This window comes from Protopterus annectens, chromosome 1.part2 (genome assembly GCF_019279795.1).
Source record: "Protopterus annectens isolate FY-2018-M chromosome 1.part2, PAN1.0, whole genome shotgun sequence".
NCBI classification, from domain to species: Eukaryota; Metazoa; Chordata; order Ceratodontiformes; family Protopteridae; genus Protopterus; species Protopterus annectens.
In genome coordinates, this window is record NC_056727.1 from 993,596,078 (window position 1) to 993,609,959 (window position 13,882).

The following is a 13,882-nucleotide window of genomic DNA, read 5'->3' on the forward strand; positions in this document are numbered from 1 at the left end:
AAGCAAGGTCTCGCTGAAGCCAGATCACATGTACCAAATAATTCAGCGCACGGATTGAAAAGGTCGCTGAGGAATAGACGTGCTTCCCAAACCTATCCACCGACCTGGACTCCTTGTCTGGAGGGTGGACTGAGGAACTCCCCTGTGCTAGTTCCTTCTTTGTGGCCACTGCAACCAACATAGTGTCACAACTGGGGCTCCTTTTGACTAAGGTTGTCTGTTGGAAGAGGAAGATAAAATTTTGTCAGGGCGTTTGGGGATGGGCTCTAAGGTGTCAGGCTCCTTCCATGCCCGCGTGGTGATAAGGTCCACACCAAGGGGTCCGCTGGCAGGGACACCCAGGAAGTAGATGGGCCCGTGCCAAAGGCCTCCAGGAACACTGTCTCATCCCCAAAAGGTTTTGGGGCTGACCAACCTCCTCTCTGGCGGAGGATCTCCATGATTTCTTTGAAGGAGACGTCTTCGGGAGGTGACCTGGGGGAACCTTCTCCATCGAATTTAGTGTCCGTAGTGAGGGACTCGGGGGAGTTCAAATGCCTCCTTTTGCACTTGCGCTTATGGTGACCCTCTTCAGTGGGACTCTCAGAAGGGGATTCGTGAGCAGCAGGGGTTTCCTCAGGGAAATTAACCTGGGGATCCTCTGGCATGGGCTGTCCCTGAGAGAGGATGAAGGGAGTCCTCGCCAAATCCAGGGGGGGCCTGGGTGGAATCTGAGGGGATGGCCTGGGGTCTCAACCCTGGGAGAGAACCTTCGCTATCACTTCGAAGGCTGAGGGAGAGTGGACCTCCTTAGCACCCAGCAAGGAAGACGCCCTCCCCAGATCCGAAGCGGGGACCAGAGCCGAAGGAAGGGTAGCCTGAGGTCCAAGGAAATGGGTCGGATCCAAAAAGGTCAGAGCCAAAGAATCCATTCCCTCAGGTCAGACTCTCTTGTCCGCGGCCCCGAGAGTCGCTCGGATCCGAACTAATCGGATTAGAGGAACTCAAGGTAACAGCCGGAGTTGAGGTTGGAGGAATAGTCAGCGCCGAGCTACCAGCTCCGAAAATCCTCTGATCCAAAAGCCCCGAAGCACAGATCAGGGAAGGAGAGATGGGGAGGAAAAAAGGCATGGAGGTCCCCCCTCCAGAGGGAGAGGGGCCTGGCAAGACTCCCATCTGTATTTGGGTCTGAATGAATCTCCGCATCATCCTGTCCATGTCCGATAAACTCAGAGTCAACCTCGAAGAGGCTACCAACTCGGATCTGGCTGGTCTGCGCAATGGGGAGGAAGACCTCAGGTCCGAATGTTCCAATGGCTCCGGTGAGAAACAAGACTACCGAGCCATGGAGAAACTGGCCTCATGGCCTTAGAAGGGGGACTAAGAAAGAGCTCCCTGCCCGGGGATCTCTTGTGATGTCTTGTGATGTCTGTCCTTTCTCTTGTACCTGTCCTCTCTGCACCTTTCTTTGTCTTTTTCCTTGTCATCTATGCTGACTGTAGATTTGTCTTTATTAGACCCATCACCAGAAGAAGAGGAGGGAGGTTGAGTCCCTGTCTGGGTGGGAGGTTGAGAACTAGATACCGAAGACGTGGCAGATTCCAGCATGGAAACGGGGAGAAGGCCTTTGGCTACTAACTTGGCCTTCCGATCCCTAAGGTCCCTAGGACTGAACCCGGGTGCAGATAGCACATTGAGTCGACAAATGTGCCACTCCCAAGCAAATCACACACAGTGTGACCATCAGCCGGGGAGAGCTTATGGCCACATTCTGTACATTTCTTGAAAACAGATTTTGGCTGAGCAGCCATGGTCCTGCACCCAAAAAGAAAATACTACCTACCAGGCAAACCACACACAAACACAGGTAGGGGAGGGGTAGGCCTAAAAACTACTCTACCAAGGTAACAAAAAAAAATTTTTTTTTTTAAACCGACGAACAAGCGATACACTAAAGGGGAGGAAGGGAAAAGAAATCACTCAGAGACACACTAAATTTAAGAATCAACACTTACAATCCCTGAGCTCAGAGCAAAGGAGACCATGATGCACACTACTGGCGTGGCAAACGAGATCTGAGGTAAGACGGGAGATGGTAGGGCATTATGGATAAGGGGAGGAGCTCGGAGCGGAGCAGATGCTAGAAAAAAAGTTGCCGGCTCGGATCCAATAAGGATCCATACACCCACAGGTTGCAGATAAAATGAAGTTAACTACTTCAGATCTCTGGTTTACTGCATCGGACTCAAGACTTCCATTCCTCTGCAACATGGAGACAGGCAGGTCCAATTTAAGTCAAATTTGAGATGTCTGCCAGATAGGCAAGACAAACACAGATCAGTGTGCTGAAGGTTGAGTATGTGGGTGTCTGGTTTTCTGTTTCCAAAAACTCAAAGGTTTTAAACACAGGAATTTTCCCAAAATAAATACTAAGCTTTATGCATTTGTAACTATTTTATGTGAAGAAATCTGTTACAGTCCAAGTCAAAAGTTTCACCAATGTCAGCTCCACTAGCATAAAAGTATAAAAACTTATGCCCCAAGTGACCTGAGCTCAACTAGTGTTTTGGGTGCCTGTAAGAGCTAGCACCAATAAGGAAAAGAATGACTAGGCTTAGGCCTACTCGCCTCCCTTCGAGAGGAGGGGAAGGAAATGTGCTCATGAGAACACACACAGCTGTAGAACCTATCGAGAAGACCAGCGATCACATGGAGGTGTTTTATGTCATGTGGAGGGGTGGTGATGCTGACCTAATGGATGTGAATTAGCAAGCCTAGAAGTCATGACTCAAACAGAAAAAAAATTATGGCTGCCTTTGTAACTGCAACTCAGACAACTTTCCCTGTTAAAATGGGAACAAACGGGTAAACTTGCTGACAGCCTGAAGGCAATGTGGCAAACTTCACCTACACTATCTTCAGTTTCACTGAAAATGACTGTCACCAGAATGAATAAAATGTTGAGTATACAAATGCTGCTCTTTCATTGAGGAAAGGCTTCTAAATTCCTTCTTTTCTGAGACTTTCAATAGTATCACTGTCTGTCCAAGTTTTACTGGAGCCTGAACACAGACATATGTAGTACCCAACAAAAAACCTCAACATTGGTCCTGAATAAGGGACTTCCAGTAGAGATTCAAGCTAGTAAAAGGCTAGCACTGATCTCTCCTGGAATATCAGCTTTCCAAAGAGGTTATCCGAATATTTACAGGACAGCTGATTGTCTAGACTAGACACCTGGAGCAAATAGAAAAAAATAAACTCAGACTGCAATAAAATCTGTGCCCTTTTGCATGCCAATTGTGGAACATGTGCACAGGACAAGTTGGGTAGTCAGTGTCTTGGCCCTCAAGGAATTTGCTGATGCAGGTAATCTGCAGGAAATCAGATAAAACGTACCAAGAAATCTTGAACTGTGCCTACATTAAAACAAATTAGAGACATGAGATAATAGAGAAGGTTCTTCGCACATACTCTGATGACCATGCCACTCTACAAGTCAGATCTGACAATGAAGAAAAGAATGATGAAGTTGAGGATGAACAGGAAGAAATGCCTGATACATTAGAGGAGCTGGATGACTGGGCAAGGGGAGAAAACTTGAAATTTAATAATGCCCAGAGGCTTGGGAAGGAAAAGATCTTGGGGCAATAATTAAGCAGTAACACCTATGAAACGGATTCCAGAATGAGATTAGACTGGAGAGAGTGCAAAGGGTGAGAATTATAATGGTGGGAATGGCTAAACAGAACCCTACCTTGATTAAAGTACAAAACCACTACCTTAAAGAAAAAGAAATTATGTCAGAATTATGGAAGAAAGGCAAGACATTGAAAACTGATAAATGGGTCTATGTGGACAATGATTACTTTGCACCAAAGGCAAAAATGAATACATCCTTTTCAGTTATCTGGCTATGCACAGGTGCAGATACAGTCAAACTTCTGTATCCTGCAGCAATAAAGGTCTTCCTAGCTAAAGGCTTAAAGACATGCTTTGATCCAGATAGCATATATGTTGACCTGATCTGTGGACCAACACACAATGAACCCTTCCTTCATCAAGGAAAAATCAGTCAAACTCTACATCACTGCAGCAGCTGTTTAGGGACGGTGAGCAGCTCCCAATGAAAACATTCCAAATGTTTAGATGAAATATTGAACAGAAGCAGAAAGATTCAGAAAGCCTCCAAGAAGTTTGGGGAATTGTTAAATTAAGGACGATTTCCCCTGTGCTTGAATGGAAGGTAGTAGAAGAGTGTGAAATAAAAGCCTAATGCTTGGACAAAAATGCTAACGATTAAGCACTTAAATGTATTCCATCCAAAAGGGTCTTCATGGTGGCATTTGATTTTTTTTTTACCAGGACAGCTTTTTAAGTAAATATTTTCGGTTACTTAACTTTGTTTGCATGTAAATTTGGTGAAGTAACCTTTGGTCTCACAGGTATAAGCTGTCGCTCTGCTGTCGGGTACAGTGCTATCTTTATAGTTGATCCTTTGTTTTTTTTCTACAAGAAGCTTTTCTCCACCTATAAGACACATGTTTATTTCCAGACTGATGGGCAATGAGCTACCACAGCAATCGCAAAACCTCTTTAGCACGGTTGCCAGGCAGTTTCTCAAAATTGCTAATAGGCAGATAGATCCTTTTGTTATGTCCTTGAGAGAGCCCCCTGATAGGCATAATCTGAGCTATTCAGGTCATGCATCAGCGCTTTATTCTTGTGAATAGCGTTAGCCAAGAAACTGAAATACCTTGTACTCAGTTATGCAAGTGGGGCACTCTGGCTGGCCCTGATGGAAGTTAATGTTTCTGTCTTTGAAAGGCTTTGACTAACTGTTCATGTAAGAGTCCAGGAAAGGATCGGTGTGGGACATGCTGCTGTGGCACTAAGTCACTGCAACACGGCATGTGTGTAAGGCACCGCTCAAGTGTAGATACTCACTGTACAGTGTGCCAGTTATGTAATTGTAAATAGTTCACGTGCATTTCAATTATACAAGGTTAAAGGTGTTAATTTTTCACTATCAACTGAAGATTTAAGGATTATTTTGCTTTTGTTAATGGTTGCAGATAAAGTTGCCAGGGGAAAATATATACTGGAAAGGAGTACTGCATGGTCAAATACAAAACTACGTGATACAGTAAGATGCTAGGATATGCAGTCCAAGAAAGGTATGGAGTACAAGGTATGAATTTAGGTGGATTAGCAAAACGTAAGACATTCAGACTGCTGTCATGGAACGTGAACGAGCTCACAAGTGCTACGTTTAAAAAAATACAACTGATAATGTTGCAAGAGTCATACTCAGTTGAAGAAACTGATTCAGTCTTTACGCCCCCCAGATGGCCAAGACCTAAAAAGACAAGGCCAAATTGGGGTGTCAAGCTACCTGTGACAAAAAATATATAATATATACAAAAAGTACCAGAGATCAACCCTCACCACAACAACACCCCTAAAACACATAGGAGGAGAGGTAGGGTATTGCATGCATTTTCTTGGGATCCTAACATCATTTATGGTAGGTACAAAACTGTACTATGTTCTTCATTTCACATTTGCACAGTCGTAACTAATGGGTAAGACAAAGCCAGATGGGAAAATCCGCGCAAACATGGAGGGTACAGGAGAGGAACAATATATACAACAAAACTGCAGCCCAATGTGGACCCCTAGACCCCCAGACAGGAGAGAGAGAAGCAAAATGCTTAGAGAAAGTATGCACCTGCCTCCAAAAGTCCTAACTACAAATATCCCATAAATAGCCTGAGTAAACAGGTTCCCTAGTGGAATGTAGCCCTAGTGGAATAGAGTGAATCAAAGCGGCTGGCTCCACCAGCCCTGAAATTAAATAACACAAATGCAAAACCAAAATGCGCTAGAAAAGTGGGCTGAACTCAAGTAACGTCTCTGAAATAAAGGCAACAAAAAAGAGACATGTGGCAAAAAACAAAATTCAATGCCTCCAACAGGTTCCTAAGTAATGTGAATCTCCTTTGCTCAGTATCTCTAAAGTGTGTGCAAAATGAAGAGGCAAAAAGTAGGCAAATGAATAGTTTGGTTTAAGGCCCTCCACACTTGAAACAACCTGACTAAAGAAAATGTTAAACTGCAATGATACAGGCAATCCCTGAAAATAATAAAAAATGAAAAATCAAATTAAATTGAGCTCAATAAAAACTGCACACTTTTTGCTTAAATACAGGCAAAAAGTAACATTGTGAACAAATCATTGACGCAAATACTAAGTTAGTAGCCGCCAAGGATCAAAGGATTAAGTAGTCAAAGTAATACACAAAAAAAAAAAGAGTAAATAGGAGCTCATTACAGTCTGGGGTTCTTAAACCCTTTGAAGAAATTGCAAATTTAAAAAACAAAGGAAAAAAACAAATCCATGACCAACCATTTCCGATTAGCCTGCAGCATGAATCTTTGTGGAAGAGAGAAAGACAAACTGTCCAACAAAACCAAAAGTGAGCCAGATCCACATTAAAATTAGCCTATAAAATTCTCAGTCAGTTAATTGCAGATCACAAACAAAAATCTCTTCTCTTGGTTCTCTCTAAAGTCCCTTCCTCTAACTCACTGCTTCTGGCTTCCATAATCTCCAGAAAAACAAACCAGTTCTAGTGGAGACCTGCTGTGTTTCAAAACAGAATATGGTTCATCTGGCAGTGAAGAGAGTCACAATGACATTGAGCAAGTATTGAGGGCTGAGAAGTTCACTGCTGTGCAGTAAAGGCCATGGAGGCTTCCTTACATAACTGAATCTAATGGGTAAGCAGTGACGAGCACCTTCTTGTTGGTCTTAAGCGATTAAAATCAGTCTTTACTCTTCTTGACATTGCACAGGTGGGAGAAGCCTCAGAGGGCAAAGAGAATCAGGCACTAATGACCGGAACTGATCATTGAGAAGGTGTCTGTCCCTGCTACCATGATTGGTGAGGCTTACTCTTTGTGCAAAACTTTGTAGCTTAGTGTTTCTGTTTAAGAGATCAGATCTATGTCTCCACATGACACCAACTGTTTTGAAATAAATGTAGATCCAGTTTCTGGCTGGCTTGGTGGAATTTTTGGAGTCTTGAACACATCTTTGGCGGGTTCTGTGCTCCTGGCAGAAAAAAAGTCCTTGCCTGAAAGAGTTAGTGCAAATATGAATTGGTCATACCATCAATTGCTGCCCTGCACATCGGGTTTAAGAATATGTTCCCTTTGTTGTTAGTGTCCATGATGAGCTTGTTGTTGTCATGAAGATCCAAAACTCCCCTTGAAGAAGGTAACTTTAAGAAGCCATTAATGCAAACTGGACTGCTAACATCTCTTTCAATATGATGATGCTTGTTAGTTGCAATGTGCCACGCAGGCTTTGTACCACTTTCCATTTAGATGAGCTCCTGGGCATAAAATGAGTGCTTTGCCATAGATGTAAACTTGACTGTACTCACAGCTTACATGTTTGTCACATAGAAGTTGCCCAAAGGTGTGACCACTTGTGGATTCTTGAATGCATAATTTTATTTTGCCGGGAATGTAAGAATCTGAGGGTGCTGTCTTGTATCATTCATTTCCGACCATTGCAGGTTCCTTCATAGATATGCAGTTGATTATACCATTGCCAGGCCCCAAGCAGAGACAGACCCTAAGAAAGGAAACATTCCTTGTTCTTCATGTCAGAAAGTCTGATAGGCGAGCAGATGGAAGCCTGAAGTAACTTTGTTTGAAAAGCAAGAAAAAGGCCATCTAAAGCTGCTTGCCTGGCCCTGTATGAAGAAAGAACATGGGAAGCAGATTCTAGGACTGTGATGGACTCGCTTTAAGAGCACCCTACTTTTCTTAGTCTCCCTATCACAGGCACCATCTTCTGTAAGTAATAGAAAGATCTTTATTTGATCATTCTTGAAAAGGTTTTAGAGATAGCTTTATCTTCCTTTTTAGGCTGAATGAAAGCAAGTCTTGAGCCAGAACACCCAGAAGCTTTGTGTTTCTGCGTATGAATAATAAGGGCAGAGCAATCGTCCAATAATGCTGATTTCCAAAATTAAACGCAGATACTTTGAGAAACTAAGAGCAGCCTTTGTGAGAAGGTGTTGAAGTTTTGTCTAAAGTAATGAGAAAGCCATCTACCTTCGCAGAGGTAAAAGCTGCAAGTAACGCCAACATTGTGAACTGAATACAGTCAGTAAAAGTGTTTGATTGAGATAAAGAACTGATAAAAAAAGTTCTGTTCCAGTTTCAAGGTTGCTTTTGACAGAGGCTATCAATAATAATCTTTGATGAACCTCTCAAAAATTGGGGCTGGGTTGTTTGCCCCCTAGCAACAGGGAGAGAAATGGAATAAGCCCCTTCTTTGGTCTTTGTAGAGGAGGAATGTCTGGCATGCCTTGAATTTCCGCAAGGTATGAGTTCAAACCGGTGTAAAAGGGGTGGTGAAGAGGAAATAAATCTGTCTTGGAAATTTAATTAAATCCAAATTTTCTTGTAAAAGAGGAGCCTCTCCCCCCAAAGGTTTGAAAGGGCTAGAATGTACTAAATCCCAACGCAGGTCATTGACCTGTACCAATCTAAAGGACACCCTCCCCTACCCTCACCAGAAAAACGGCTGAATGAGGCCCTGTTCTAGGCCTGAAAGAACCTTGAGCTCTGCCCCTACCACCCCTAGAACTACCCCCCGACTGACCCCTATATCATAAGAATGTCCTACCCTTGAACCTAAAAAACCTTGGCTCTACCCCTACCTTTGGAGGCACCCTTGCCTTAACCTTTTGCAGGAGCCTGGCATTTGTCACTTATTCCATTGCTGCAAAAACAAACTCCCGCCAATCCTAAACGTTTCATCCTCAAAGCCAGACAGCACATTCTGCTCAACTGAGCACAAAACTGTACAAAACCATTTCATCAAATACATAAGACACCCAGAACAGCCAGCCACCCTTGTAACTGCACAGCATCATCAAAAGCCTCAAGGAAGAAGCACTCCCCACCTGTTCCCACCCTGGAACTAAATCCACAACATCAAAACCACTCAATTGAATGCTTTCCCACTTCCACCTTAGATAAACCACCTCTCAATTCTGATCAATACGCTTATTGAACAGAGCATTGACTACAACTCAAAAGAGAATAATTCTGCAAGCTAAAGAAGTAAGCAATTTCTTTCCCTATCCCATGGCCTTTGTTTGCCTCCTTATCTTTTTTTCCAGGAATTTAACCCAAGAAGCCTGGCCCCCTAGAGGAACAGGATTTTTTAACAACAGACTCTTAAAAAGATGCTTATGAGCCTCTAGCACCCTTCACCCCCCTTACGGTATCCGTTTCTGATTTAGATACTTATCAACCTACCCGGGAGCAGGAGCCAAAATATGGGGGAGGAGGCAAAGAATCAGGTGAACAGGAGATTCTAAAAAAGGCCTATGCACAAAAATTCAGAATTCTGTACCCCAGGAACTAGAGGAAGGTCTTCAAGAAATCAAAAAGCCTGCTCCCTGGAATCAAAGAAATCTCTCAGAGAATGAAAAATCCTCCCTGAGGAAAAAAATCATCCAGAATCAAGAAGCTGAAGGAGGATGCTCAGGAGATATTCTGGAAGAGAGAAGTCAAGATACTCAGAATCAATCACTGTCAAAATCACTCAACTCCTCTTCCAAGAAACCTCCCTCTAAAACACAGCAAAACTGACCTGCTCATCTTATCACCTAGGCCTCTTATCAGGGCATATAACTCATAATCCAAAGACCCTGAAACACTAGCTTTTCAAGCATATGCTGAAACACAGCTAGGAAACCCTCTTTAAAGAAGCCTTGGAAACAGAAGGAGGCTAAACCTAAAACAGAAGAAGCCTTAACAGAAAGAGGGGAGGCCCCCACAGCCTGCCCTTCAGAGGCAGAAGAACAGAAGCCCTACAGAAAGTCCTTCCTCCTGGACTAAGAGAAGTCTGAGGTCACTCCCTAAACTCCAAAAGAAACTCCTGGCACCACTCAAACTCCCTGTCGCCTTCCCTCCTCGTCCGGGGACTGGTTCCCTCCTCTAGGCTTTGCTTTGTCCCTAGGCTTTTTTGGGCGGGCGGCGGTGTTTTACGGGCGGGCGGCTCAATCTGCTTCCCAAAAGTGGGTAATCTTAATAGTGCTCTAATGTTTAATTATCACGTAACAGACAAGAGCACAACATGCGCGCTCAGGCGGCCTCACCAAGGCTAACAAAAGGTAATCACTATATGGTATCTGTTTCCCAGGTATCTGTTTCCAATTCTTCCAACATCCTTTTGTTAAATACTGGAGCAGAAAAAAAAAAAAAAAAACCAAAAAAGAATTACTTAGCCAACTTTGATTTGAGCCAACTTGTTCGGTCTGAAAAACCTTCCTTTCAGAAACCTGCACTCAAGAAACCTGCTTCTGCCTTCTGACCATGCAGCAAAAAGCAAAAGGATATGGCGTGGTCATGGTCATTAGTAGTACTGACTGGCGATCGCGCGTCTCTCTAATCTTCTGACGACCGCAGCATATCACTTTGGTATTCGGGCCGACTGGACAGCGGACTACCCCAATAGTTAGGACTGCAGCAATGTGGAATGAAGAACATCACAAGAAAGCAATTAAAAGGGCTTTGAATAGGTCTTTGCTGCTGAATGGGAGTGATCTAGAAAGAAGGGGCTATCTCTGACATTAAAGGATTATGTTAAAATGAAGATGGATGACAGTAACATGAGGGGCTACTGGAGAGGGAATAGGGACACACTGGTTAACATTTACATCCCCCCAGTCCAAAATTTTGGAGAGAAGGAAAAGTTTAAGCACACTTGTAAGTATCCATCAGGGGATATTGGCCCTGGTAAGGGACTGAAACTGGAGGACTGTGACTTGCAATGTTGGTGGACCTATGTATGTGAAGGCATCAAAGTAGGATAAATTCTTAGGCCATTATAACAGGGTGCTTAAGCTATCCAATGTAGTGCTTACCAAAAAGAAAAGGGACCCTACATTTTTCTTAGACAAGTACAACAGTTGGTCTAGGTTAGAGAGAGAATTTATAACATCCTGGAGCATAAAAATCTATTAAAAGTCACAGTTCAACTAGAGTTCTTATCTGACCACTATCCAGTTTGTATCACATTAAAGAAACCTGAAGCCCTAAGACTATTAAGGTACTGTTGCTTTCCCTACATATAACTTGAGTGATAAATACAGATGCATACCATCAGTACATCTTTTACCAAACTGTAACAAAAGGGTGAAAATTAGAAGAGGTAAACAGTGAATATGTAGGTATAATTAAAGAGGGGCCTAAAAATAGCTGTATAGAAAAGGTAGTAGTGGAGAGAGTGATAATTAACAAATATGGGCATACCTTAGCATCTCTAAATGGCTCCAGCAGAAGTGAGTTCAACAAATGAGTACAGAACTAGGATGATTCAGCAAACAAAGTGGAAATAGAAGGTATTTTAGTGAATCAGTGAGAAAGGAGCAGTATCCTTGAAAGTCACGTATTTTGACACAACTAGGGAGACTCAAAATTTATGGGCACAGAAGCTAAGGCAGCAAAATTTTTTAAAGGACAAAGAAAATGAGAGACATTAGGACTTCCAAGATGTCTACAGATTGATCAACAGCTTAACTTCAGCTCACCCAGTGTAAAAAAAAAACTGAGAAATAAGAGCTAGTAATTCTAACAGCTTGAGTAAAACTCGCTTACTGGTTAGGAAGTACACTGCCCAGATGCTAGCTAGAAAGAATTTTAGAGACCCTAAAAGAAAATCAACTAGAATAGGTGAAGAGGAAGCACTGAAAGAAGAATTTTGCACGTGTTCAGCAAAAGGCAGTTCAAGCTCCAGCTTTAGTACAAGAGAATTTTGCAGCTGTTCAGCAAAAGGCAGTTTAAGCTCCAGCTTTAGTACAAGAGTTGGCTTCCTGTAACTTAGCAGAAAAATAAATCAAATGCATTCAGAGCTGAGTAAAATAAATGAAACACTGAAGGAGAATATCAACTCAAATAATACAAGGCTGGGAAAAATAGAAGTTTTAACCATCTAATTCACATGACCTAATAAAAATACAAATATCAGATGTTCAAATGAAGAAAAGGCTGGCAGAGTGTGAGACTTCTCAAGAGCAGCTGTTTCAAAAAAAAAGGTAGAGATGGACAGAACATGCAAAGAAAATCTAAGATTTTCTGTACTAGAGAAATCAGGAGGCACATACTATTAATTTTATGAAAACACAAACAAGCAACTGGACTGGTACTTCAAAGCAGGATTTGTTAATTGAAAGGGGACAGAGTATATGCTCCAAACCTAGCCAAGACCTATATTAGTAAAGATGCAATGATACCAACAGAAAGTTGATCCTGAAAAAATTTGTGGAAGGTCAAAATATTAAAATTTGGTGACGGCAGAGTTTGCAGAAATGATTATTCACTGCACACCAGACAGAAGAGAAGCAAATATACAATAAATGGAATGCTGGGAGGCAGGTAAGAGATTCAAGCTGTTGTATCAGTGTCTTCACAATATTTTTTTCCCCTGGAAAATCAGACATCTTTTTTGATGCAGAACAGACTAGAGGAAATAAAGTTTATCAAACAGAAAGTGAGCCATCAAAGAGGGACTCTTCTTCTCACTCTTCTGACAATGAAGCTCAGAGAGAGACTGCCAGTAAAACCTTTCCCAATGTTCCAAAGGAAAATGCAAGAAAAAGTGGCTGAGAAAGAGTGGACTTCTGATGACTAAGCTTGTGGGTGGACTTTAGAGCATACACCCCACTTTATGTCACTGTTTAGGAATACACGAAAGAAAAAAGCAAATAAGTATACATTTTTGTTCTAATACTATTCATATAAAACATTTCATGATATAAACTGCATGTTATATAGTAAAGCAGACTTGTGTAGTACATAATCAGGAATATTTTAAATGTGGGGGACAGGGTGAGTTTTTTCAGTGATTATTGTATGTGACAAAAATATATTAAAGTAAACAAGTATTTTTTTGTTTGAAAAATATAACCATTACAATGTAAGAGAAGAATGCAGGACAAAAGTTTAAGTTAATGTGCTGTAATCCTTGGCTGTTGGGGGGGGGAGATGGGGTGTAAAAATGCACCAATTATGCATGGCATATGGGAGGTTTTATATTATTTTGCACAGATGAATGTCTGGATTAATGCCCATGGCTTAATTTAAAAACTATTTTTTTTCTACAAGTAGTCTTGAAAAACAAGACAAAATGATGAATGCCTTGAGAAGTGCCAAGTCTCTGGCATATGCAATGATACTAGCTTTTTTTTGTTTCTTTAGCTAATGTCCCCGAGTAAAGTTATCTGCAGCTGAAGGCAATTGTACATTCTGCTCCTTTGTTTCCATGGAGACAAGACATCTGCAGGTGAGAGTACTGAGGACTGTTTTCTGAGGGAAACAAAATTTCAAGGTACAAAGGCAAGCAGTTCAGTAAATAAGGCCTGAAATTAATAGAAGTAAACAAAATATAGCAGCTTCCCTAACATTCTAAGTTGCACATCTTGAGATATTCAGTGTTATTTGCATTACTAATACCATTACACATTTTCATATGTCTATAAAATTCTCAAATTAGCTCATTGAGGAAGTTGTCATGTGAAAGCTAATGTCTGGTTAACAAAAATTATCTAATACATCTAAACTCTCATATCTTGGAAACTGTACAATTTGTGAAAGTTTAACAAAATTATAACTTGTGGTTTGTGTGCATTATAATATAGCAAGGTATTTATGGAAATACAATGAATACACTGATTTATTGTAAAGAATGTTTCTTACTGACAGCATTGCTATTTACACAGTTTTGATAGTTTTCTTGCTCACAAAATATTTATCTTGCTTTGGAATACAAAATGTGTGTAAGCCGTTCTAATCTACATTAATTACATAGGTG

General features: G+C 41.7%; 1 protein-coding gene across 1 annotated transcript in view; it reads right to left on the reverse strand.

The window, feature by feature from the left end:
- The window catches only part of AGO4 (argonaute RISC component 4), a gene marked incomplete in the record, with an annotated part of 1,401,134 nt that overhangs the window by 27,497 nt on the left and 1,359,755 nt on the right, over positions 1–13,882 (reverse strand).